This window comes from Delphinapterus leucas, chromosome 1, assembly GCF_059928025.1.
Source record: "Delphinapterus leucas isolate spDelLeu-1000000601 "Yukka" chromosome 1, BTC_Dleu_Yukka2, whole genome shotgun sequence".
In the NCBI taxonomy this organism is placed as follows: Eukaryota; Metazoa; Chordata; class Mammalia; order Artiodactyla; family Monodontidae; genus Delphinapterus; species Delphinapterus leucas.
In genome coordinates, this window is record NC_143129.1 from 14,980,886 (window position 1) to 15,006,330 (window position 25,445).

Here is a 25,445-nt window from a genome sequence, read left to right on the forward strand (position 1 = left end):
ATGGAATCATATGTATGATTCATACAGTGTGTAGCCATTCGAGTGTAACTTCTTGCATCTGAGATTCATCAGTACTGTATCAGCGCTTTGTCCCTTTGTACTGCTGCGCGGTATTCTATCGTATGGAGGTACCCCAGTCTGCTAATCCACTCACCAGTTGAAAAATGTTTAAGCTGTTTCCAGGTTTGGTGATTATGAATAAAACCACTGTAAACATTCATGCACAGGCTATTGTGTGGACAGAAGTTTCCATTTCACCTGGAAAATAAACACCTAAGAAATAGGAATCCTGGGTCATATGATAAGTGTATGTTTATCTTTATAAGGAAATGCCAGCCCATTTTCCAAAGTGATTACTCTTATGCATTCTCATCAGCAATGTGTGCATATTCCAGTTCTCCACATCCTTGCCAGCACTTCCTACTGTTATTTTATTTATTTATTTTTATTTTAACCATTTTTATAGGTGTGTAGTGAGATCTCAATGTGGTTTTAATTTGCTTTTATCTAATAACTAATAGTGCAACTTTTCATGTGCTTATTTGCCATTTGTATATCTTCCTTTCTGAATGTCTGTTCAAACATTTTTCCCATTTAGAAAAATTGGATTGTTCATATTTTTTGACACTTCTTTATGTATTTTATTTTATTTGTTTTCTTTATGTATTTTAGATACAAGTCCTTGATCAGATACATGTTTTACCAATATTGTCTCCCAGTCTGTGGCTCATGTTTTCATTCTCTTAATAGTGTCTTTCGAAGAGCAGAAGGTTTTGATTTTTGATGGAGTCCAATTTATCAGTTTACTTTTATGGATTGTGCTTTTGGTGTCATATCTAAGAAAAGTTTGCCTAACACAGGATCACAAATATCTTCTCCTACCTTTGCTTTTAGAAGTTTCAGTTTGGGGTTTTGCATTTAGGTCTATAATTCATTATGAGTTAATTTTTGCAAACACACAAGTATGGATTGAAATGTTTTTTTATTTTTGTGTATGCATGTCCAATTTGTCACAATACAATTTGTTGAAAAGACTATATCTTTTCCATTAAGTTGCCTTTGCACCTTGGTTGAAAATCTGTTGATCACGTTTGTGTCCACTTTTGTTCCAATAATCTATGTCTTTATCCTTTCACCAATACCACACTCTCTTGATTATTGTAATTTTTATAGTAAGTCTTAACATCAGGTAGTGTGTGTTCTCTAACTTTGTCCTCTTTTCAAAAAGTATTTTGGTTATTCTAAATCTTTTGTCCTTACACATAAATTTTAGAATCAGCTTGTTGCTTTCTATAAAAAAAATCCTGCTGGGATTTTGGTTGGGATTGTACTGGATGTACAGATCAGTTTGGAGAGATCAGATTTTTAATCTTAAAAGTATAGGATTTTCCTAATCATGAACACAATACATCTCTCCATTTATTTAGGTCTTTGTCTCTAAGAGAGGGGAGGGGAAGGAGGAACATTTGCTTTGAACTGTGTCTTTCCCCAACTTGGGTACTGTTACATTAATAATATATTAAGAAGCAGAAACTCTTGGCCATTTTGGGAGGAGTAAGCATTTTATGTGATATCCAGTTCTCCTACGCTTAGTTTTTTTTTTGCATTCTTTTAAACGTTTTTGGAGAAAAAAGTAGAATCGTAAAATGTAGTAAAATACGTTAACATTAGATCATCCTATACAGTATTTGACAATTTGAAAAATGACCACCTCCACCCAGTATCCCAGGTAATCTCAAGTTGACGGTATTGCTGATAGTGGTCCTGGGCTTGTGAATGATTTACTTTCCAAAGAAAGTCGAGGTTGCTCAACTTCATTCATAGTAAGAGAAATGTCAATTAAAACTATCCAGAGGTTAGGTTTCTCACCTATAAGGTTGGCAAAGATCCAAACGCCTGGAGAACAACGTAATAACCTTCCTTCAGCTGTTCTCCTCTCTGGGGTGTGAGGATTCATTGGTTGAAGGGTTGTGCCCACCCAGATCCTCCCTCCTGTTCTGGAATCCTGGAATTCTCTCCTCAAAGGGCCCTTAGCTCACTTCCATGGTGTGCATGGTGTGCATGGGCCTCTCACCAGGGTCCATCCACTTGTAGGGCCAAGACATGGCTGCTTGTACATAAAGTATGGGCTGTCACCAGACCTTGGACTTAAAGCCGGTTGTTCACACGTGTGCACGAGAGGCCCCTTGCAATGTGGGCCGGAGCTGGGGGTGGGAAGTGAAAGGAGGTAGGCTGTGGCCAAGGTCCTTCTATTTATATTCTTGACCTAGCTCTTGCCAATGTTATAGAGGCAATATATCAATAAGTCGATCACATGCATATGAAAACCCTGAACAAGTTACTGTTTCTGGTGTACGTTTAATGGTTTACTTTCCCTCAAACACTTCATCCTTCAAATGCCTTTGAATCTTTCATACTGTATCTTTTAAAGCATGGACTAAGGCTCTAAAACGCATGTTGCAAATTCAGATGTGCTAGGGACCAGGCAAGTAACAGAAATGAGAGGAGCCAGCTGGAATTGGCCACAGTGAGAAGGGATGGGAACTCTGGTAAAGCAGAGAACTCCTGTGTCAGGGCAGAGCAGCTGCTCAGCTTTAATGATTGTTGCCGTGTGGAAATATGGTACAAGTGTGGACACACTATGATTCTTCTTTAATGGGAAAATTTTCTGATTATTGGTTAAAATTTCTTAAATTAAAACTGTTAATTAAAAATAATATTACTGTTTGCCAAACAAATACATCCAGGGCTGAATCCAGCCCATGGATGTCAATTTTCAACCTCTGCTCTAAAACCTTCAGTGATAGAAGAAAAGACTTCTGTTGGGTTATGCCTGATATTTAATGTGTGATTTTGTTGTAGAAAATGCGGTGTCTATTATGAGAAACCTTTACAAATAAATGCATGCTTGTAATACTGTGCCTTAGGTGGGGTATCCAGTTGATGAGCTGGTTTGAATTTCACTTTAGCAATCATAATGATATCTGGGGATGTTCTCTGAGTTCAATACTGAAGGGGTTCCCTGGAGATTTGTCAGGAGATTGGAGGTTTGCCTTTTTCTCGCTGTCCTTGTGATCATAGACAACCTGCATTACCACTCTGAGTCATAGTTTTTTGTCTGTTAGATGAAAAGATAAGACTCTAAGTTGTTTTTTTTTAAAGAGCCCACTGATTTTTTTAAAGGTTTTAAAAAATTTTAGCACAAAAATGCAATCATATCATGAAAGCAATTTTTGTGTCTTTTTTTTTTTTTTCTTTTGCAGTACACGGGCCTCCCACTGTTGTGGCCTCACCTGTTGCGGAGCACAGGCTCCGGATGCGCAGGCTCAGCGGCCATGGCTCATGGGCCCAGCCGCTCCGCGGCATGTGGGATCTTCCCGGACCGGGGCACGAACCTGCGTCCCCTGCATCGGCAGGCGGACTCTCAGCCACTGCGCCACCAGGGAAGGCCTATCTATTTTTGATACTATAACATATGGCCAATTTTTAATGTACATTTGGTACCCAAAGCAAATTTGGTATATAGTTTTGCCTTTGTTTTGCAATTAATTTAAAATCAACATGCATCACTTTTTAAATGGGGGAGAGAGTTTTAAAAATCATCAATATATTTAAATATATTAAAATTGCCTTAACATAACAATATACTGTTATATATATTTTTTCTTAAAATAACTTCTTTGAGACCATTTTTAGAGTGACGTCTTGCGGACAGGTCAGTATAGGAGTTGAGAGATCAGGAAAAGGCTGAAAGACTGTAGTTTCTACTGGTTTGACCAGGTGGAGAAGATGTTGTTAAACAAAGGGAACACGGGGGACAGGGAAGGAGGAAGACAAATTTTTTTTAAATTTTCATTTTATTTTTTTAATTGAAGTATAGTTGTTTTACAACATTCCACTTGCTTTTTTAAATTTAATTTTTATTTTATCCATATATTGGAGTATAGCTGATTTACAATGTTGTGTTAGTTTCAGGTGTACAGCAAAGTGATTCAGTTATACACATATCCATTTTTTTTTCAGATTCTTTTCCCTTACAAGTTATTATAGAATACTGAGTAGAGTTCCCTGCATTATAAAGTAGGTCTTGTCGATTATCTATTTTATATATAGTAGTGTGTGTATGTTAATCCCTTACTCCTAATTAATCCCTTCTCCCCATTCACTTGCTGTTTTAACATGTTGATTGTGAGGTGCCTGTGTGGCATCCAAGGGAAAAGGTGAAAACACTGGAAACACCGTTTTAACTTGAGCAGAGAGATCGAAACTAGAGCAATTATTTTAAATGCTACCAGAGCATTTAACACACTTCATTGTAATATTCTTTTTTTTTTCTTTTTTGGCTGTGTTGGGTCTTTGTTGCTGCGCACTGGCTTTCTCTAGGTGCAGCGAGCGGGGGCTACTCTTCATTGCGGTGAGTGGGCTTTTCATTGTGGTGGCTTCTCTTGCTGTGGAGCACAAGCCCTAGGCTTGTGTGGGGCTTCAGTAGTTGTGGCTCGTGGGCTCTAGAGCACAGGCTCAGTAGTTATGGTGCATGGGCTTAGTTGCTCCACGGCATGTGCAGTCTTCTGGACCAGTGCTGGAACCCGTGTCCCCTGCATTGGCAGACGGATTCTTAACCACTGCGCCACCAGGGAAACCCTATTGTAATATTCGTGATTAAATTGTCTGACTCCATAGCCAGACGACAGACTCCTTGCACAGGGTCCATGTACGACTTGCTCTCTCCTGTCTTCCTAGCATCTAGCACAGTGCATAGCATTTAGGAAGACCCTAATGAATGTTTTTTAAATGAATATATATATATATATATATATATATATGTTTAAGTTACTCCTTTATTATATGCCAGGCAGAAATGATGAGAGTTTTAAATTACTAAGGGAGTTCTCAAGATAGCATATTAGTGCAAAAGGGGTTTGAGCATCAAAGAAAGTTGGGAAGCCTTGCCTGAGTAATCTCTAAGATCTCTGTAGGCTCTGTGACTAAATCAAGGATTAATGGACCACTTGCCCTGTAGGAGGGTCCCACTGACTTTTGAAATAAATTAGTTCTATGAACCTCTCAGGAAATGTGGGCCTAAAAATGAAAATTACTCTTTGCAGAGTCAAACACAGCTGTCTAAGGAACACGTAGAAATGTTAGACCCATCTTGGTCAAAACCCATCTGTTGTGGAGCAGCTTGGTGCTTGAAGAGGTACCAATGGCATTGTCCCCATCCTTGGAGGGTACTTAATGATCACGGTTGTCCTGGAGGAGGCTGATGGAGAGCACGCTGGGGCAGCTCCTCACATGCTTTTAAGATAACAGACTCTTGGCAAATCATTTTAAAATGGTGCCTGGAAATCAATAGACACTTTTAATAGTTTTTGATGGACTATTGATTGAATTGAGCGATAGTCGGGAATTTTAAGTTATATACTGTAATAGAGTGAAGATATATGAAAACTGCGTAGGTGCTATTTCAAATGACTGCATCCTTAATTTGATAACCAGTAAACAGTATTTCAGTATCTACTGATGGCTTTCTGATGAGTGTGATGTGATGAATGCACATGTGTATCGTCAAGCGTTGCATGCATGAAAATGACCATATTTACAAAATATTTCATTTTGGTAAGGTGACCTATGGAGAACATTTAAGGGACTATAACTAGATTTTTCTTTTTCTTTTCGACTCTCATTATCTGGAGGACTTAATGGAAATGATTTGTTCTACATAAACACGTTCTACATCAATAAGCTATGTCTTTAGAAAAACCTAATTCTCCTCATTAAGAAAACAGAAAAAATGAGAGTAATATCAATGTTTGTCCTTTTTCATTCTATAAACTATCAGCTGAGGGATGGATACATACAGAGACCCCTCTCCCAGTCTATTATTTTGCTCAGAACTTTGTAGAGGAATGAAATAGCTTCCTGAATTTGCACCATTTTTCACAGAGCTTATAAAACAAATTGAAAATATATCTAGAGGGAAGAGTCACATTTTATGATAATAGTAACTTCAAAACTTCGTGTGACCTGTCCACGAGCTCATTCATGCTCGAAAACAATTAAAGAGCAAAAAGAGGTAATCTCTACTTACAAGATGAGTCAGATTGTCCTCATGTCAGTGAGGACTCAATTAAAATTACTTGTGAAGAGATATTACTTAGTATTGTTCCACTGACTCCTCTTTCATGGGATGCCTCCAGTTTTTCAAATTTTAAATCACCTAGGCTTATCAAGCAGAACGGTCTTGGGCAATTAACCAAAATACAATTGTTGAAAATTTACTATGTACTATGAACTATACAAAGAAGTAACAGGCAGTCTCTGCCTTCAGTGAACTTATACTCTAGTTTGTGAGATAAAGCATTTGGTTCCCCTTCTCAGAATGCCCATCCTTCAGTTGTGAGCACCTCCAGAACACCAAACTCGGGAGATAATCCCTCTCTCCGCCAACACTTTTATCGTTGAGATGAATCCTCAGTTTTGTTGAGTTACATGTCAGCTTCCACTACTGGAATGTAAGGTCTTTGAGAGCAGTTTTTTTGTTTTAATTCATCTAATTCCTCATATACAGTAGGTGCCCGAAAAATGTTACGTTTTAGATTGAAGAATTAAACCCTGAATTATATACAAAAACAATTCTCAGAAATATTAAAATGTATCAGAATTTCTTGACTGGTTACATATCCTCCAGCAAATCAGAAATCATAAGCATTTGTTTAATTCATAGCACTCAGTTTCATAGCTCTACTCAAGATTCCATTTATCAGTATTTCCATTAGGCCCAACAAGTCTTTCATTTATGTAGGTTTTCAAATGGTTGTTGATGTATCAGCCCTTTTTGAAGTTGTTCATTCTGCTCTTATCACAGGTATTGACTATTTTTCATTTACAGGATGTTAAGCAGGATGCCACGATGAGGTTTTGCTAAAGTTTATACAATTAATGGACCCTTTATTTCTGCTAAGGTTATAAAGTAGTTAACTTTGTGTTCTCTTTCAAATTGGTAACAGCTTGTTTTAAATATCTAATTTTAGATTGGATGTGTTTGAAAATGCTTCAGAAAATCATGTAAGTGGCCAAATCGTTTTTGTTTGGGGCACGTTTTTGTTTTATAATGGATTCCTCTGGACCTAGCAGATGTTGGCAGATTTCAATTTATTAGACATAATACTTCCAACTCTTTAACCCCTGGAAAGGAGAATGAATGGAAAGCCTGAAGAATTATTGGTGTAGTGATCCTTTGGCTATGCTTGCTGAATGGTTTACACTGGTGTCATGTTAGACTCAGCTGAACAAAGCCTCATTCGCTGTGGGAGTTCAGTAAAAATGATCCTGGGAACAGGAACTTGCATTCTCAGAGAAAATACAGTACAGTCTGAACAAATGAAATTTCTAATTTAATGTCTTCTAGATTTCTCTACCCAACCATCTTTCCTTCTAACTCCTTTGATCACATTTATCCTCTTTTGGAAAAATGGTTTATCTATGTTTGGGTGTCAAACTCAAATTCTCCCTTTAGTATTCCTAAACCTTTAGTAAACCTTGGCTGGTTTGTCCACATAATTCTGTTTCTCATTTTCCAGGGTTTTCATTTCAAATAAACCCTCTCCCCTGTTCTTCATAGAGAATCAGCTTAGTGAGGTGATTCAGGAGAAGATGCTCTATTCAACTCTGCTCTCCTGGGAATGGTCCACAGGGTTGCTTTAAAAATAGATCATGTTACTTGAGAGAAATTGAGAGATTTACATTTAGAATTTTTTGTTCTTGCCTTCTTTGGCTAGTCTAGACACAGCCCCTTTAAATAGACCCTTAAAGAACAAGTGTAGCACAAGGGAAAGAGGAGCAGAACATTTGAGGGTGCTGTTTTGTACATTAATCACCCATGAATGTTTGAGTACCGAGAAGTCAGTTGATTAACTGGGCACACTTTTGGGTTGTTGTTTTCTTTTTTACAGGCAGTCATCTGCTGTATACTATTAGGTGTTGGAGATAGAAAGCAGAACGAAACAATCCCTGCTCTCAAGGACTAACAGTCCAGTGGAAAAAGCAGACAAGTGAATCAATGACCACTTTAGGGTGCAGTATATCCTACGATGACATTTGATGACATTTCAATTCAGCTTATGGGATATGTCCCAGCAAAGTTTTATGAAAAGATGATGCCTGAACTGAACCTTGAAAGAGGGGTACCATTAAGAAAATGAAGACTAGGGTATGAAAAGAGCATTCTAGACAGGGAACAGCATAAGTAAGGATAGGGAACCTTAAAACATTGTGACCTATCCATGAATTATATGTATCTCAGTATTATTGAATGACGAGAGCGAAATGAAGTGATAATAAGTGATATTGAAGAAGGAGGCAGGAACCAGGTCAGGGATACCTTGGGGGTCAGGGTGAGGATGTTTGGGCTGAGTGCAATGCCAGGTTTTAGAATTATGGTAAATGGTGCTAGTTGTTACTGAACTGGAGAGCTTACTTCCTCTCTTCCTCTGCCTCGTGGGGACACAGCAAGAAGACAGCTATTGGCAGGCCAGAAAGAGAGCCCTCCCAGGAACTGAACTGGCTGGCACCTAAATCTTGGACTTCCCAGCCTCCAGAACTGTGAGAAATAAATGCTGTTGATACCACCCAGTTTATGGTGTTTTATTATAGCAGCCTGAGCAGACTAAGACATTTCCTCATTTCTTTCAATGACACCACATTCCCAGGCAGACAGGCTAGACATTTGGAAATTGTCTTCAGTTCCTCCTGTTTCTGCTCCCACAATCCATTACTTAATTCTGTTGGTTCTCTTTTCTGGTATTTCTTTCATTCTTCAGTACCATGGTTCTTTGTGATTTGTTGTCTGGACTATTTCAATAATCTTTTCATTGGTTCAGTTTTTGTCTGTAAGCTTCCGAAGGACTTAGAGAAGAGTAATTTGAGGCACAGTGAAGCATCTTCTTCAACAACCTTCAGTGGCTCTCCATTGCCCGAAGAATAACATTCAAACTCATCAGCTCAAAATTTAAAGCCCCCCCTGATACGGCCTCAACCACCTTTTCAGCCACGTGCATTTTGTTGCAGCCACCTGGGTTCACTAAACAGGGTTTTAAGCTTCTGGGTCTCTGTGCCCCTTCACTCAGCTGGGAAAGTTCTTGCCTTTCCGCCTTGTACTGAAATCCCACTCATTCTTCAAGACCCTTTGGAAGTGCTGCCTCCTCCTAGCCACCTCCAAGATTTCTCTCAAAAATGCTCATGCTTCAAACGCTCCCAAAGTCCTTTGTTTTTACCTTTGTCATGCTGCTTAATTGTTAACATAATTGTCACCTCCTTTAGACTGACAGGTTTGTGAGGACAGGGACCTAGTTATGACAGTCTTTGTACATTGGGGGTGCCGAATAAATGTTTATTGAAGTTAACACTTTGGAAGAAATATTCAACAGAGAACTACAAGCGAGCCTGACACTTAGGGAAATGGAGAGCATTGAAATAAAAAGTGAGTGTATTGAAAAGAACCCGATTTTGCCTTTGTTTTTTGCTCAAGCCAACCCTCCTTTGGGATAGGATTGATGTTTTCTTACTGTGATATATGTTCAAGTCACAAAAACTTTGTGTGATTTATACCAGACTTGTCATTCTCATCCTTCAAATGTATACTGTAAACGAGAACCACAGAATTTTCTATTTGTCCTGCAAATGTCTGTTGTTTTTGTGTCAGTTTTCAGTTCTTGGTTTAATATGTCTGTTGCTTAAAAAGAATTTGTCTTGTCTTTGTCCCCAGTCCCTGACAGGAAGCTTCTAGAACCCTTGGGGTTTCCTAAGTGATAGAAGTGCTTTTGGTCTTCATGAGCCCCCCGGATCATACCTGAGTTTATGCTAATGAGGTAACCCTTGGCCATTCCCTAGATGCCTTCAGGATGGGGGTGGTCTCCAGAAAGAGCAGCCAAAAGATTATAGAGAATTGGGACTTTCAGCCAGCCTGACCTCCATGGAGGGAAGGGGGCTGGAGATTGAGTTCAGTCATGTGGCCAGTGCTTTCATTAATCAGGCCTATATAATGGAAGCTCTGGGCAACAAAGCTTAGTGGAGCTTCTGGGTTGGTGAACACATTGATGTGCCAGGAAGGTGATGCACCTCGATTCGATGGGCAGCAGGCACAGAAGCTCTGCCTTGAGGGTCCTCCTAGACCTTGCTCTGTGAGTCGCTTCATTTGGCTGGTCCTGATCTATATCCTTTATAGTAAAATGATAACACTAAGTATTGCATTTCCCTGAGTTCTGTGAGCCATCCCAGTGGATTATCGAACCTGAGAAGGTCATGGGAATCCCCCCATTTGTAACCAGGCAGTCAGAAATATGGGTGGCCTGGGAACCCCAAAAGTGTGGCTGGCCTCTGAAGTGGAGTCAGTCTTGTGGAGGACTAAGCCCTTAACTTGTGGGGTGGTTAGTACCAGAAAAGGATTTGCAGTATAGCAGTTGGGGTGGAAACAAAATAATGTCACAGAATGAAAACCATTTTGGTAAGAGCAACAGTTAGGCATTTTCAGTGGAAATTCTCTGGTGTGACCTAAAACAAAAGAAAGTCAGCTTTGTTTCAAGAGAGACCTCACCAAATAAGAGGGTTTGCTAAAAATCCAATGTTTAAAGAATCAATTTCTATACATTTTGTTCTTTATCACAGTGTTCAGGAAATTGCTCTGTTAGCAAGCAAGATTACTTGATCATTAGAATTACATTTCTGTTTTCCAAATTAATAACATGTTTGTTTTTGCTCCTTATTTTTCTTCCCCCTCCTGCATGTAAACAACCTGCCTTATTGTTGCAAAAAAGGAAATCAAGTCAAAATTGGAGACAACCTTCCATCATTTTTTGCCAGGCAGAGGGGGGAAGAACTCAGAGATCACGCAATCCTGCTTAAGCTAAGTGTATCTGGGAACCATCCAGATATTCACATGAGGACATGTGACTTCGATCTTCCCCATTTCCCTTCGGATAGTACAGTTTGTCTTTTGTTATCAACGCTGGCCTTTTCTTTTATCTCCTTGTGGTAAAGTTTGATGGCATCTGACTTTACACTGCCTCTTGGACGGTTGTGCTTCTTTCTAACTCTCCTTTCATTTCATCATCCTGCGTTTTGTTGCAACTCTTGCTTTTATAGCCCCTGTGTACTGTCCTGACTTTCAGATACTCCTCTTACTTTCAACACTGCAAGGACATCACACCGTAGCCATGCACATAACAATTCACTTTCTTAGCTCACTGCCTTAGCATGCCTTTTTTTTTTTTTTTTTGAGAGGTCAAAAGCAAACTTCTGTCAACCAGTCAACCAACTGGATTTGCTTTGCCCCTAAGGTTTCTTAACCCCATGTCCTTTCCTTTATTCTTATTCTATTACCCAAGGAAAGAAAATTTACTTAGCTCTATTTCTTTAACCTTTAATATTTTGCTCATCAATTAGTATCATTGAGTTTCTTCCCGCTGGAGGAACAGTTCTTTTCTTTGGAAATAATAAGTCATCAAATCTCTTTGCCCAAAGACACCCCCTTTCCCCAAATACCTGAGTAAAATACATCTTACCAGATATGCTTGGAAGATCACATTTCTTTTTAGAAGCCAATTTAGTTTTTCAACTAATGTATTTTTCTCTGGTAAATGAGATTAGCTAACAGCAAAGGGTCAAATTTCTAGGACAGAATTGCTCATCCAATTGATTTGAATGAGCTTTGGTTTGAGGGCATCATAGTTCCCTTTATTTATAGTTGACTAGATTTCCCCCGTTCCCGAAGAGCATTCGTATACTATTAAGTGTGGCGAGACAAAGCACAGACCCTATTCATCACATCTGTTTACAGTACAATCCTGTTGTATTGTGTTTAATGGACTTGTATATATCAAAATAATTTTAGAAGTTCAAACTCAAAGCACTTGTTGGTTTATTAATATAAATTTTCAAAGTTAATATTGTTGGGTGCTTCTGTCCATGGTTCTGTTCTTGTCCCCCGACTGTGTTACTTCACCCACACTTCATATTATTTCCCTTTCTTCATACTCCTGTGAAAGGGGATAAACATCCACAGAGACTGGAGCCACTCCAAAGACTTGCTAAGTTAAAAATGGTATAGATGATCTTATTTGCAAAGCAGAAATAGAGACACAGACGTAGAGAACAAACATATGGATACCAAGGGGGAAAAGGGGGATGGGAGCAATTGGGAGATTGGGATTGACACATACACTATTGATACTATGTATAAAACAGATAACTAATGAGAACCTACTGTATAGCACAGGGAACTCTATTCAGTGCTCTGTGATGACCTAAATGGGAAGGAAATCCAGAAAAGAGGGGATATATATATATATATATATATCTGATTGACTTTGCTATACAGCAGAAACTAACACAACATTGTAAAGCAACTATACTCCAATAAAAATTAATTTAAGAAAAGATTTGCTAAGTTAAGACCCATAAACAACTCTGTTTGTCAAGTCAAAGGAATGCTGCACAATATGCTTTCTAATAAACATCTTTTTTCTTGATTATAAAAGTAGTAAATGCCATCACAGAAAACTTGGAAATACAGCAAAACACACGCAGCTAAATTATTCCATGAGAATATATGGTCACTTCCTAGTACATTTCCTTCCCGGCCTCTTGTATGGCTTTCCTCACTACGCACATAGATACATAATTGTTTTCCCAATAGAATTGAGATCATATCTAGAGCTACTTTTTGATTGGTTTTTGCCTTAATTTCACTTCGTTCTTAGCAGACATCGAGCAGATCAAGACACATTTACCTAAGCATTTACCTCTATCCCTCTTTACATAAAAAAACTGCATTGAAAGAGAGGAAACTGTATGTAGTTTATTGTTTACTTTGCTGTTTCTCTGCGGCCTTCTTATGTTTGCTTTCTGCTTTCAATATTCTCATCCACGATCAGATATTACCCAAAGTATTATCTAATCAGAATAAAATCTTCAAACATAAAGTTCATTTCTGCTTTCCCCATGACTATGAGTCAAAACTGATCAAATTGCTAGAAGTGCTAAATAAAATAGAATAAAAAAATCTGGTACAGTTAACTTCTGTAGCTACATCAGCCTGAATAATCCATTTGGGATTTTACTTGTGTCTGAGGACATCTGCTACAAACATTACTTTCTGTATATCTAAGTAATATTTAAACATTTATTAAAATTGCTGGCGAGTCAGTATCAAATGCTTGGTGTGTACAATGCGGAAGATGCCTTTCACATGCTAGTTACTAAATAAATGTAGAAGGAGGACCAGAAGTTTTGTTTCTGACCTACGTCAGCTTACTTCTCATCAGGGACAGGAAGAGAGAATATTATAAAATTAGTGTTTGTTGCCAGCGTCTATTTTGGAGAGTGTTAGGTACTCTACATACTAAATCCTTACAGCTCTACAAAGTAAGTATCCTCCTATGTCTACTAAATTCTGTCAGTTCTGTCTCCTGATAGATGCACTGTATTGAATGCATACTGATCAGAAACAGACTTATTTTTGTCACCCGACAAACAACACGCAGGGAAACAGTCCAGGACTGGTACAGCTGTTCTGGGAAATTGACAAGGCTGCACAGCGGAATCCGGGGAGATGTTTTACTGGGCATAACGTCACCCTAAACAAAGGAGGGTAATGTTAAGAATGAGGAAGGGGAGAATGGATGCTGCTAGAATCTCCCCATCCCCACTCCTTCCACGCCTAGGCAAATATCCCGTCTTGCCTGGACTCCTGCGATTATCTTGTAATGGGTCACTTAACCTCTGGTCTTGCACAACTCCTTCCACTCAGCAGACTTCAGCTGAGCGACCTTCCTGGAACACAGACACGAGCTGTCACTCACTCACTTAAAGCGATTCAGTGGCTCTTTGTTTTTCTTGCATTAAAGTTCAAACTGCTTAAAATGGCATTCAGAGGCCTTCAAGACACGATCGTATCTCCACTCTCCGGGTTACACATTACGTTTTAGCCACAGCACATCTTCAACGCTTTAAATGCACCATGTCTCCTTCAGCTGTCAGTGTCTTTACAGGCTTCCTTCGTGCCTTTAAAGAGAAACTGTAATTGCGGGTATTTAAAGTAAATTCTAATTTCTAAACATGAGCCAACTCTCTGGCTGAATGAAACATCTCTGCTGATGGAATCCACTCATTCGCTGCCAGTTTGCCATCTTTGAACCATTCCTTTGGCCTGAAATATATATTTTTTCTTTTTACTGAATTCATTTCATCCCAACCCTTGTTTTTTGCTTTTTGTTTGTCTAACTTCTCATTTTTCCGGGTCACACTTGATACACCATTTCCTCCCAGATCTGGTGTCCTAGATCTGGGGTAACTTCCTGCCCTGCGTCCCCCAGCCCTGGCTTGCTCTCTGGCATCACATGTGACTGAGTTCCCACTAGAATGGGGAGCTCGGAGGACTGGGGTCCTTTCTGTCTCAATCATTTCTTCATAGAGTCAACACATATTTCACGGGTCCCTCCTATGTGCCGATGCTCTCTTGGGCATCGTTTTGGGGCACGTCAAGGCTTTCAGGAATCTGAGCACCAATCTGGCCTCATCCTGGGTTTGGACGATGAGAAGACAGACTGTTTCACAACAGCTGTGCAGAGAAAACCCCAGAGCGCTTGCCTGCAGGACACTGTGCCCTTCTCCCCACTTCCTTTCTCTCTCTGCGAGGCCTTGCTGGGTTCCCTGACTCAGCCTCTGAAAGGAAAGAGCGTGCTAAGTGTCCCCTCTGCCTACTTGCCAAGTTCCCTTGCCCTCAGGTTCCCTCTCTCCTTTCTTCTTCTCAAAAGAGAAGTGGGTTGTTGTTTCTGGAGGAGGATCCAGGTCTGAGTTTTTCCAAACTTGGCAAGAGCTCCTGGTAGCTTCCTCCTGGGCCTGTCTGGTTCAGTTCCACGAGCCGCTAGGGAACGTCATAGCTGGAGAGCAACCCATCCCTCTCGAGGGCTGGGAAATGCCATGTGAGACCTCCCTGCCTCGTGGCCCATTGTGGGTTTCGTCAGCAAAAGTATCCGGGCCCCGAGGAGTCATGGTACCCAGATGACTTGCCTTCGGCCCTGCACACGTGCTGTGGGGATTCTGCGGCCTTCTTACATGCCTGCTGTGTTTTTCCCCCCACTTGTCAAGGCTGGTCCATATGGATTCCACCCGTCCGCCCAGCACAGTCTGCGGCATTTCATAAATACCTGCTGAACAGGATTGTACCGAACTGCGCTGCACATGGGACCATTAAAGCCCAGAGAGTTCAAGTACCCTGCTCAGAGTACACAGTGAGTCCAACGTGCTTGAGTTCAGAGTCTGAATCCAGTCTGTCTGACTTCACTGCGTCGCATGAACCCCACATCCCAAGTTGGATTTAAAAAATGAAGTTAAGGGCTTCCCTGGTGGCGCAGTGGTTGAGAGTCCGCCTGCTGATGCAGGGGACACGGGTTCGTGCCCCGGTCCGGGAAGATCCCACATGCCGCGGAGCGGCTGGGCCCGTGAGCCATGGCCACTGAGCCTGCGCGTCCCGAGCCTGTGCTCCGCAGCGGGAGAGGCCACAACAGTGAGAGGCCCGCATACTGCAAAAAAAAAAAATTAAAAAAAAAAAAATGAAGTTAACACAAGGAGTGTTTTGCATAGTTATACTGTAGATGGTTGAACAAGGGAGAGGGCGGGTTGTGGACAGGGTGATCAGCAAAGCTCCTGCCTCATCCATGCTCTGAGACTGTTTAGAATATGAAAGAAGTCGATGGGTTTGCCTGTCTGCTGCTGTTGTAGCCTGAGTTTTTTCCAGTACTATTGTCCTAAGGTAGTGAGAAGGGCCAGATATAGGAAAAACAGGGGTCAGTCACCTCTGAAGACTCTGCCTAGTAACCTTGCATTATGGTAATTTACCCAATCTGCTTTGTGGTCAAACACGAGTGCCCTTTTCTCATACTTGCACAATTTTTAGGTGCACAGAATGTATCTAATCTGAGGAACTAAGCATGTTAGCAAAGAGGACCTAATTCAGCTTGTTTCAGCCCAAAGCTTGACCAATACTGAACTCAGAAGAGGTTCCCCAAGCACTAGTTTAAACAAGAATTAAAATAGCAAAAATCCTTCAAACCCCAAAAGCAAACAAAGAATGTACACTTGTCTGATTTTTGTGTTCATCAGAGATTTGGGGGAAGATAAAGTGGAAATATTGCTATGACCTTCTTGTATAGGATTTACAGCCCAATTACATTCATTGAATGTGCTGCTCCTTGCAGACCTGCAGTGGACATTTATAGGCTACTCTCTGTAAGTCTACACACAATTTCTGAAAACCTGTTTCTGAAAACCTAAGAAGATCCCTACAGCTGTGGATGACTTTAGTTAAGCTTGGAAGCCTGACATGCTTTATTCCAGGCACACATTTGTCCTGACCCCAAAGGCCTATAAAAACCCACGTTCTCTCGTGTGGTGCATTGAGAAAATGAAGGCATTCATAAGAAGACATTTTTAAAAAATGGGACTAAAATTGTCAACCTTTTTTCATTTGCTTATGAAAGGATTAACTCAGTATTTCTATGAAGCCAAATCTTGCTTTTTCCTCACTTCAAGTACAAGTTCCCTTAGAAAAGGAGATAGGGATATTAATATTCTGCCTGGTAGTGACTGGAAAAGGAGGAATTCACACAAGATAAGACACACTTGTGGCCCTTGCTTCTCTTTTAGGCTATTTTCTCCTGTCACAGATGGTATACAACAGATATTAGCTTCTTCTGTGTTTAAAGGGATACACTTAAATGTGTACATTACCCGGTATCAACAAGACTTGGACAAGGGTGTTCTTTTTACTGTGACCACTTAATCATAATGAAATTATGGAATAATGAAATTACAGAATGCGTAGCAGTGAAATGACCAGTCGTTGTGTCCAAAGAAGATTTAGGCAGAAAAAGGATGAAAAATGGCAACTCCCAAATTTATAGCATCTGAGGTCTGTGGAAACCAGTGGTACACCCAGCAGTCTGGGATGTACGAGTCCCTACATCAGAAAGGACGACAACCAGAGAGAGAGTTCTTACAGAGATTCTAGGAGCCAAAGACACAAGGAGCAACAAATCCATCTCTCAGTTTGGATTTTTGGTTGGAATGCAGTTTCTTAGTGTTGAAAGAGATCGTGATTACTGAGACTGCCACACCAGCCACATCTGACAGCTGAATCCACTGAATCACATCTCAGAACAGTTCAATAAACACTGCAATAAAGGATTCACAGAGGTAATTTTTTTTTGTTTACTTTTCATATACTTTTTTTTTTTAAACCTAAAGGGATTTCAGTAGGAGTTCTAATTCAGTTGGAATCCCATGATAGTCTGGTTCTGTAGAGCTAACACTTTGAACTAGAGGGCCCACAAGATAAAACTCCCACCCCTTTTTGGTCAATGAATAGGAGCAAATTTTCTATCTTAGTCTTTTCCTTACTCCTTTGTTTAGAAAGCTGCTTCCCTGCTGCTGTTTCTCCCTCTTCTTTGTCCCTAAGATTAAGATCAAAGGCACAGTTCAGGTCACTTATCCTCACTCAACCGAGCTACTATTCTGATTAGAGTGTGAATATTCTTTAGTTGCTACCAATAAGCTATGGCTCATTAACTGTATTACCTTGAGGACTCATGTCACCTTGTATACTTCATATTAATTCAGCCTTTTAAATTTTGTTCATTTCATCTCTTCAGATAAACAGGGTCTCTCCAATCTAACTCTTCATCTCGGTCATAAAATGCAGTTGACATTCAGCTTTAAATTGAATGAGAAGGAACAGAGAGCCTGTGTCGTGCATGCTGAATTCCCTGTAGTGCTATGCACAATTTGTGTGCTGTGGATACTCTGTAAGTGTCCATTAAGGGAATGGATGAGAGAATGAGTGAAAGTCAGGGGACCTAGCTTTGAGTCTTCTTAACCACTTGCTGTGTGGCCTTGGACAAGCCACTTGACCTCTCCAAACTCCATCTCTTCACCTGTAAATAAGTGATGACCAGATGTTCTCTTTGTTTCCAGTAGCTAGATTAGATCTTCTCATCCACTTACTTTCGACATGTGCCCAACATAGCAGTGACTTCATTGACACAGGGCTTGCAAATCTTTCCTAAATCAGCAGCAACATCCCTAAGGAAGCTTCATATATTGTCTTTAAACTAGGACAAATAAGGTTTAGTGAGAGAAATTAAGAAGACTTTCCAGTTCCAGTAAGAGGGGAAACTTGTCTTTTCTGAGAGGTGTTTAACAAAGCTTCACATTTTGGGGAAAAAGAAAAACTCCTGAATGTCAGTTAGCTTTCCATTTCCTCCCTGCAGAGTATGTGTCTAATATCAATGTATTGAAATGATCTTTTTTTTCACTTTTCTGTTTCATTCACCACTGGCAAACTACCCCAGCACATTGACCAGGTTTTTCTCAGTTATTTTTGTATCCCCAGTCCCTGGCACAGAATAGTGGCACATAATAGGTGCTCAATAATGTGAACTACACTGTTAAATGGAAGCTCAGATAACTCAGCAAGTGGTAGAGGAAGATTATGAGAGCATCTTTAGATTTCAAATGCATTGCTCTTTCCAATATGGCATTGGATTACATCAAGCCACTTGATTAAACAAGCCTTTAACATCTTATTAAGGATTAGTTATCAGACGATGGCACCAATTATTAGGACGCCAAATTGTGCCATTTTGATGGGTTTGAGATGTATAGGATACAGACTGCTGCCAGGGTGGGTGTGGGTAGCCATGAGTCAGTATGAAGATTCTGTCTCAAGGAGTTTATTTAAATAAAATAAGGGAGAGAGAGAGAGATTTAGAAGTTAGCACCTCCAACTCCCTCTTAAGAATAACTCTGCTTGAGTGAGGACCAGATGGCCCAAAAGATAATTTGAATTTCATCCCTAGATAGAAGCTACACTAGGTAAATCTATAGGAGAGGTTTTCTGTTATATTTTTCTTACTCTACTTTGAAAAGAAATGATTGTTTTTAAAAATCAAAGGAGTGAGAGACATTTCATAATTTCATTTAGGAAATGGTCTGAAGCAATAACAACTGCAAGTATGCAACTAATCAAGAAAAATTGAAAACAGGAAAATGAACAACACTACTGACTGTAAAAGCCAGGAATTGTGTGAATCGGGATTATTTATTTTTTTATGTCTGGGATATGACTAAGTCAAGTATTGTCTTGAATTCTGTGAGCGAAATAAGTATGTGTGTAAATATAGTATTTCTCCCCCTGTATTGGACTTAGTTAAAACTTCCTAAGAGGTTTACACTAAGATTTTGGTGAATATGGATTCAAATACTTGTTCCTGTCTATATATGGACAAAAATTTTGTACCTGACATGCTGTATAATTTTAAAAAGTAATTAACCCCAAACTACTAGTTTTTATGTAAAGACTACTGATAAAGGACTTAGGAGACTTTTCTCTTTCTCTTGTAAATCACTTTTCTTTTAATTTGAAGATTTGGTGAGTAGAAAGAAAACCTTGTCATTCATTTCATCAAAATATTGGTTAAATGCTTTAGAAATAGAAAATATAAGTAATTGAAATAGTCTTCAAAGTTATTAATTTTTTTTTTTGAATAACAGGCAACAACGTGCCTTATAGTTGCTAGATCAATTCAGTTAATATGGGGATTCTTCTATCTTGAAAGAGGAGCAATTTTTTTTTTTTTAGCATTCTGTCATATTCGTGTTCAGCAATTTATTTATTTTTATTTATTATTATCTTTAACATCTTTATTGGAGTATAATTGCTTTACAATGGTGTGTTAGTTTCTGCTTTATAACAAAGTGAATCGGTTATACATATACATATATCCCCATATCTCTTCCCTCTTGCTTCTCCCTCCCTCCCACACTCCCTATCCCACCCCTCTAGGTGGTCACAAAGCACCAAGCTAATCTCCCTGTGCTATGCGGCTGCTTCTCACTAGCTATCTATTTTATGTTTCGTAGTGTATATATGCCCATGCCACTCTCTCACTTTGTCTCAGCTTACCCTTCCCCCTCCCCGTGTCCTCAAGTCCATTCTCTAGTAGGTCTGCATCTTTATTCCCGTCTTGCCCCTAGGTACTTCATGATCTTTTTTTTTTTTTATATCCCATATATATGTGTTAGCATATGGTATTTGTTTTTCTTTTTCTGACTTACTTCACTCTGTATGACAGACTCTAGGTCCATCCACCTCACTACAAATAACTCAATATTATTATTTTTTATGGCTGAGTATTCCATTGTATATATGTGCCACATCTTCTTTACCCATTCGTCTGTCAATGGACATTTAGGTTGCTTCCACGTCCTGGCTATTGTAAATAGAGCTGCAATGAACATTGTGGTACATGACTCTTTTTGAATTATGGTTTTCTCAGGGTATATGCCCAGTAGTGGGATTGCTGGGTCATATGGTAGTTCTATTTGTAGTTTTTTAAGGAACCTCCATACTGTTTTCCATAGTGGCTGTATCATTTTACGTTCCCACCAACAGTGCAGGAGGGTTCCCTTTTCTCCACACCCTCTCCAGCATTTGTTGTTTGTAGATTTTTTGATGATGGCCATTCTGACCTGTGTGAGGTGATACCTCATTATAGTTTTGATTTGCATTTCTCTAATAATTAGTGATGTTCAGCAACTTTTCATGTGCCTCTTGTCCATCTGTATGTCTTCTTTGGAGAAATGTCTATTTAGGTCTTCTGCCCATTTTTGGATTGGGTTGTTTGTCTTTTTGATATTGAGCTGCATGAGCTGCTTGTAAATTTTGGAAATTAATCCTTTCTCGGTTGCTTCATTTGCAAATATTTTCTCCCATTCTGAGGGTTGACTTTTCGTCTTGTTTCCTTTGCAGTGCAAAAGCTTTTAAGTTTCATTAGGTCCGATTTGTTTATTTTTGTTTTTGTTTCCATATCTCTAGGAGGTGGGTCAAAAAGGATTTTGCTGTGATTTATGTCATAGAGTGTTCTGCCTATGTTTTCCTCTAAGAGTTTGATAGTGTCTGGCCTTACATTTAGGTCTTTAATCCATTTTGAGTTTATTTTTGTGTATGGTGTTAGGGAGTGTTCTAATTTCATTCTTTTACATGTAGCTGTTCAGTTTTCCCAGCACCACTTATTGAAGAGGCTGTCTTTTCTCCATTGTATATTCTTGCCTCCTTTATCAAAGATAAGGTGACCATATGTGCGTGGGTTTATCTCTGGGCTTTCTATCCTGTTCCATTGATCTATATTTCTGTTTTCGTGCCAGTACCATACTCTTTTGATTACTGTAGCTTTGTAGTATAGTCTGAAGGCTGGGAGCCCGATTCCTCCAGCTCTTATTTCTTTCTCAAGATTGTTTTGGCTATTCGGGCTCTTTTGTGTTTCCATGTAAATGGTGAATTTTTTTGTTCTAGTTCTGTGAAAAATGCTAGTCGTAGTTTGATACGGATTGCATTGAGTCTGTAGATTGCTTTGGGTAGTAGAGTCATTTTCACAATGTTGATTCTGCCAATCCAAGAACATGGTATATCTCTCCTTCTATTTGTATCATCTTTAATTTCTTTAGTCAGTGTCTTATAATTTTCTGCATACAGGTCTTTTGGCTCCTTAGGTAGGTTTATTCCTAGGTATTTTATTCTTTTTGTTGCAATCGTAAATGGGAGTGTTTTCTTAATTTCACTTTCAGATTTTTCATCAATAGTGCATAGGAATGCCAGAGATTTCTGTGCATTAATTTTGTATCCTGCTACTTTACCAAATTCATTGATTAGCTCTAGTAGTTTTCTGGTAGTATCTTTAGGATTCTTTATGTATTCATGTCATCTGCAAACAGTGACAGATTTACTTCTTCTTTTCCGATTTGGATTCCTTTTATTTCCTTTTCTTCTCTGATTGCTGTGGCTAAAACTTCCAAAACTATGTTCAGTAACAGTGGTGAGAGTGGGCAACCTTGTCTTCTTCCCGATCTTAGTGGAAATGGTTTCAGTTTTTCACCATTGAGGATGATGTTGGCTGTGGGCTTGTCATATGTGGCCTTTATTATGTTGAGGAAAGTTCCCTCTATGCCTACTTTCTTCAGGGTTTTTATCATAAATGGGTGCTGAATTATGTCGAAAGCTTTCTCTGCATCTATTGAGATGATCATATGGTTTTTCTCCTTCAGTTTGTTAATGTGGTGTATCACATTGATTGATTTGCATATATTGAAGAATCCTTGCATTCCTGGGATTAACCCCACTTGATCATGGTGTGTGATCCTTTTAATGTGCTGTCGGATTCTAGTTTTTTGTTGAGGATTTTTGCATCTATGTTCATCAGTGATATTAGCCTGTAGTTTTCTTTCTTTGTGACATATTTGTCTGGTATTGGTATCAGGGTGATGGTGGCCTCGTAGAATGAGTTTGGGAGTGTTCCTCCCTCTGCTATATTTTGGAAGAGTTTGAGAAGGATAGGTGTTAGCTCTTCTCTAAATGTTTGATAGAATTCGCCTGTGAAGCCATCCGGTCCTGGGCTTTTGTTTGTTTCAGTGCTTGTGATTGGTCTGTTCATATTTTCTATTTCTTCCCAGTTCAGTCTTGGCAGATTGTGCATTTCTAAGAATTTGTCCATTTCTTCCAGGTTGTCCATTTTATTGTCATATAGTTGCTTGTAGTAATCTCTCATGATTCTTTGTATTTCTGCAGTGACAGTTGTTCCTTCTCCTTTTTCATTTCTAATTCTATTGATTTGAGTCTTCTCCCTCTTTTTCTTGATGAGTCTGGCTAATGGGTTATCAATTTTGTTTACCTTCTCAAAGAACCAGCTTTTAGTTTTATTGACCTTTACTACCACTTCCTTCATTTCTTTTTCATTTATTTCTGGTCTGATCTTTCTGCTTTCTTTCCTTCTGTAACTTGGGGATTTTTTTTTTCTTCTTTCTCTAATTGCTTTAGGTGTAAGGTTTGGTTGTTTATTTGAGATTTTTCCTCTTTCTTGAGGTAGGATTGTATTGCTATAAACTTCCCTCTTAGAACTGCTTTTGCTGCATCCCATAGGTTTTTGATCGTCGAGTTTTCATTGTCATTTGTTTCCAGGTATTTTTTAATTTCCTCTTTGATTTCTTCAGTGATCTCTTGGTTATTAAGTAGTGTATTGTTTAGCCTCCATGTGTTTGTATTTTTTACAGATCTTTTCCTGTAATTGATATCTAGTCTTAATAGCATTGTGGTTAGAAAAGATACTTGATACAGTTTCAATTTTCTTAAATTTACCAAGGCTTGATTTGTGACCCAAGATATGATCTATCCTGGAGAATGTTCCATGATCACTTGACAAGAAAGTGTATTCTGTTGTTTTTGGATGGAGTGTCCTATAAATATCAATTAAGTCCATCTGTTTAATGTATCATTTAAAGCTTGTGTCTCCTTATTTACTTTCATTTTGGATGATCTGTCCATTGGTGAAAGTGGGGCGTTAAAGTCCCGTACTATGAGTGTGTTGCTGTCGATTTCCCCTTTTATGGCTGTTAGTATTTGCCTTATGTATTGAGGTGCTCCTATGTTGGGGGCATAAATATTTACAATTGTTATATCTTCTACTTGGATCAATCCCTTTATCATTATGTAATGTCCTTCTTTGTCTTTTGTAATAGTCTTTATTTTAAAGTCTATTTTGTCTGATATGAGAATTGCTACTTCAGCTTTCTTTTGATTTCCATTTGCATGGAATATCCTTTTCCATCCCCTCACTTTCAGTCTGTATGTGTCCCTAGGTCTGAAGTGGGTCTCTTGTAGACAACGTATATATGGGTCTTGTTTTTGTATCCATTCAGCTAGTCTGTGTCTTTTAGTTGGAGCATTTAATCCATGTACATTTAAGGTAATTATCGATATGTATGTTCCTATGACCATTTTCTCAATTGTTTTGGGTTCGTTATTGTAGGTCTTTTTTTTTTCTTGTGTTTCCTGCCTAGAGACATTCCTTTAGCCTTTGTTTTAAAGCTGGTTTGATGGTGCTGAATTCTGTTAGTTTTTTCTTGTCTGTAAAGGTTTTAATTTCACTGTCAAATCTGAATGAGATCCTTGCTGGGTAGAGTACTCTTTGTTGTAGGTTTTTCCTGTTTATCACTTTAAATACGTCCTGCCACTCCGTTCTGGCTTGCAGAGTTTGTGCTGAAAGATCAGCTGCTATCCTTATGGGGATTCTCTTTCATATTATTTTTTGTCTTTCTCTTGCTGCCTGTAATATTTTTTCCTTCTATTTAATTTTTGATAGTTTGATTGATATGTGTCTTGGTGTGTTTCTCCTTGGATTTATCCTGTGTGGGACTCTCTGTGCTTCCTGGACTTGCTTAACTATTTCCTTTCCCATATTAGGGAAGTTTTCAACTATTATCTCTTCAAATATTTTCTTAGTCCCTTTCTTTTTCTCTTCTTCTTCTGGGTCCCCTATAATTCGATTGTTGGTGCATTTAGTGTTGTCCCAGAGGTGTCTGAGACTGTTCTCAATTATTTTCATTTTTTTTTCTGTATTGTGCTCTGCAGTAGTTATTTCCACTATTTTATCTTCCACGTCACTTATCCATTCTTCTGCCTCAGTTATTCTGCTATTGATCCCTTCTAGAGAATTTTAAATTTCATTTATTGTGTTGTTCATTGTTGTTTGTTTGCTCTTTAGTTCTTCTAGGTCCTTGTTAAACGTTTCTTGTATTTTCTCCATTCTATTTCCAAGATTTTGGATCATCTTTACTATCATTATTCTGAATTCTTTTTCAGGTAGACTGCCTATTTCCTCTTCATTTGTTAAGTCTGGTGGGTTTTTATCTTGCTCCTTCATCTGCTGTGTGTTTTACTTCTCATTTTTCTTAACTTACTGTGTTTGGGGTCTCCTTTTTGCAGGCTGCAGGTTCATAGTTCCCGTTGTTTTTGGTGTCTGCCCCCACGTGGCTAAGGTTGATTCAGTGGGTTGTGTAGGCTTCCTGGTGGAGGGGAGTAGTGCCTATGTTCTAGTGAATGAGGCTGGATCTTGTCTTTCTGGTGGGCAGGTCCACGTCTGGTGGTGTGTTTTTGGGTGTCTGTGGACTTATTATGATTTTAGGCAGACATAATAGGTAGTGTTGTGTTCCTGTCTTGCTAGTTGTTTAGCATAGGGTGTCCAGCACTGTAGCTTGCTGGTCGTTGAGTGTAGCTGGGTCTTGGCATTGAGATGGAGATCTCTGGGAGATTTTTGCCATTTGATATTACATGGAGCTGGGAGGTATCTGGTGAACCAATGTCCTGAACTTGGCTCTCTCACATTAGGGGCACAGCCCTGACCCCTGGATGGAGCACCAAGAGCCTGTCATCCACACAGCTCAGAATAAAAGGGAGAAAAAAAGAATGAAAAAGATAAAATAAAATAAAATGAAATAAAATAAAATAATTAAAATAAAAAATAAATATTAAAAAAAATTTAAAAAGTAAAAAAAAAAGGAAA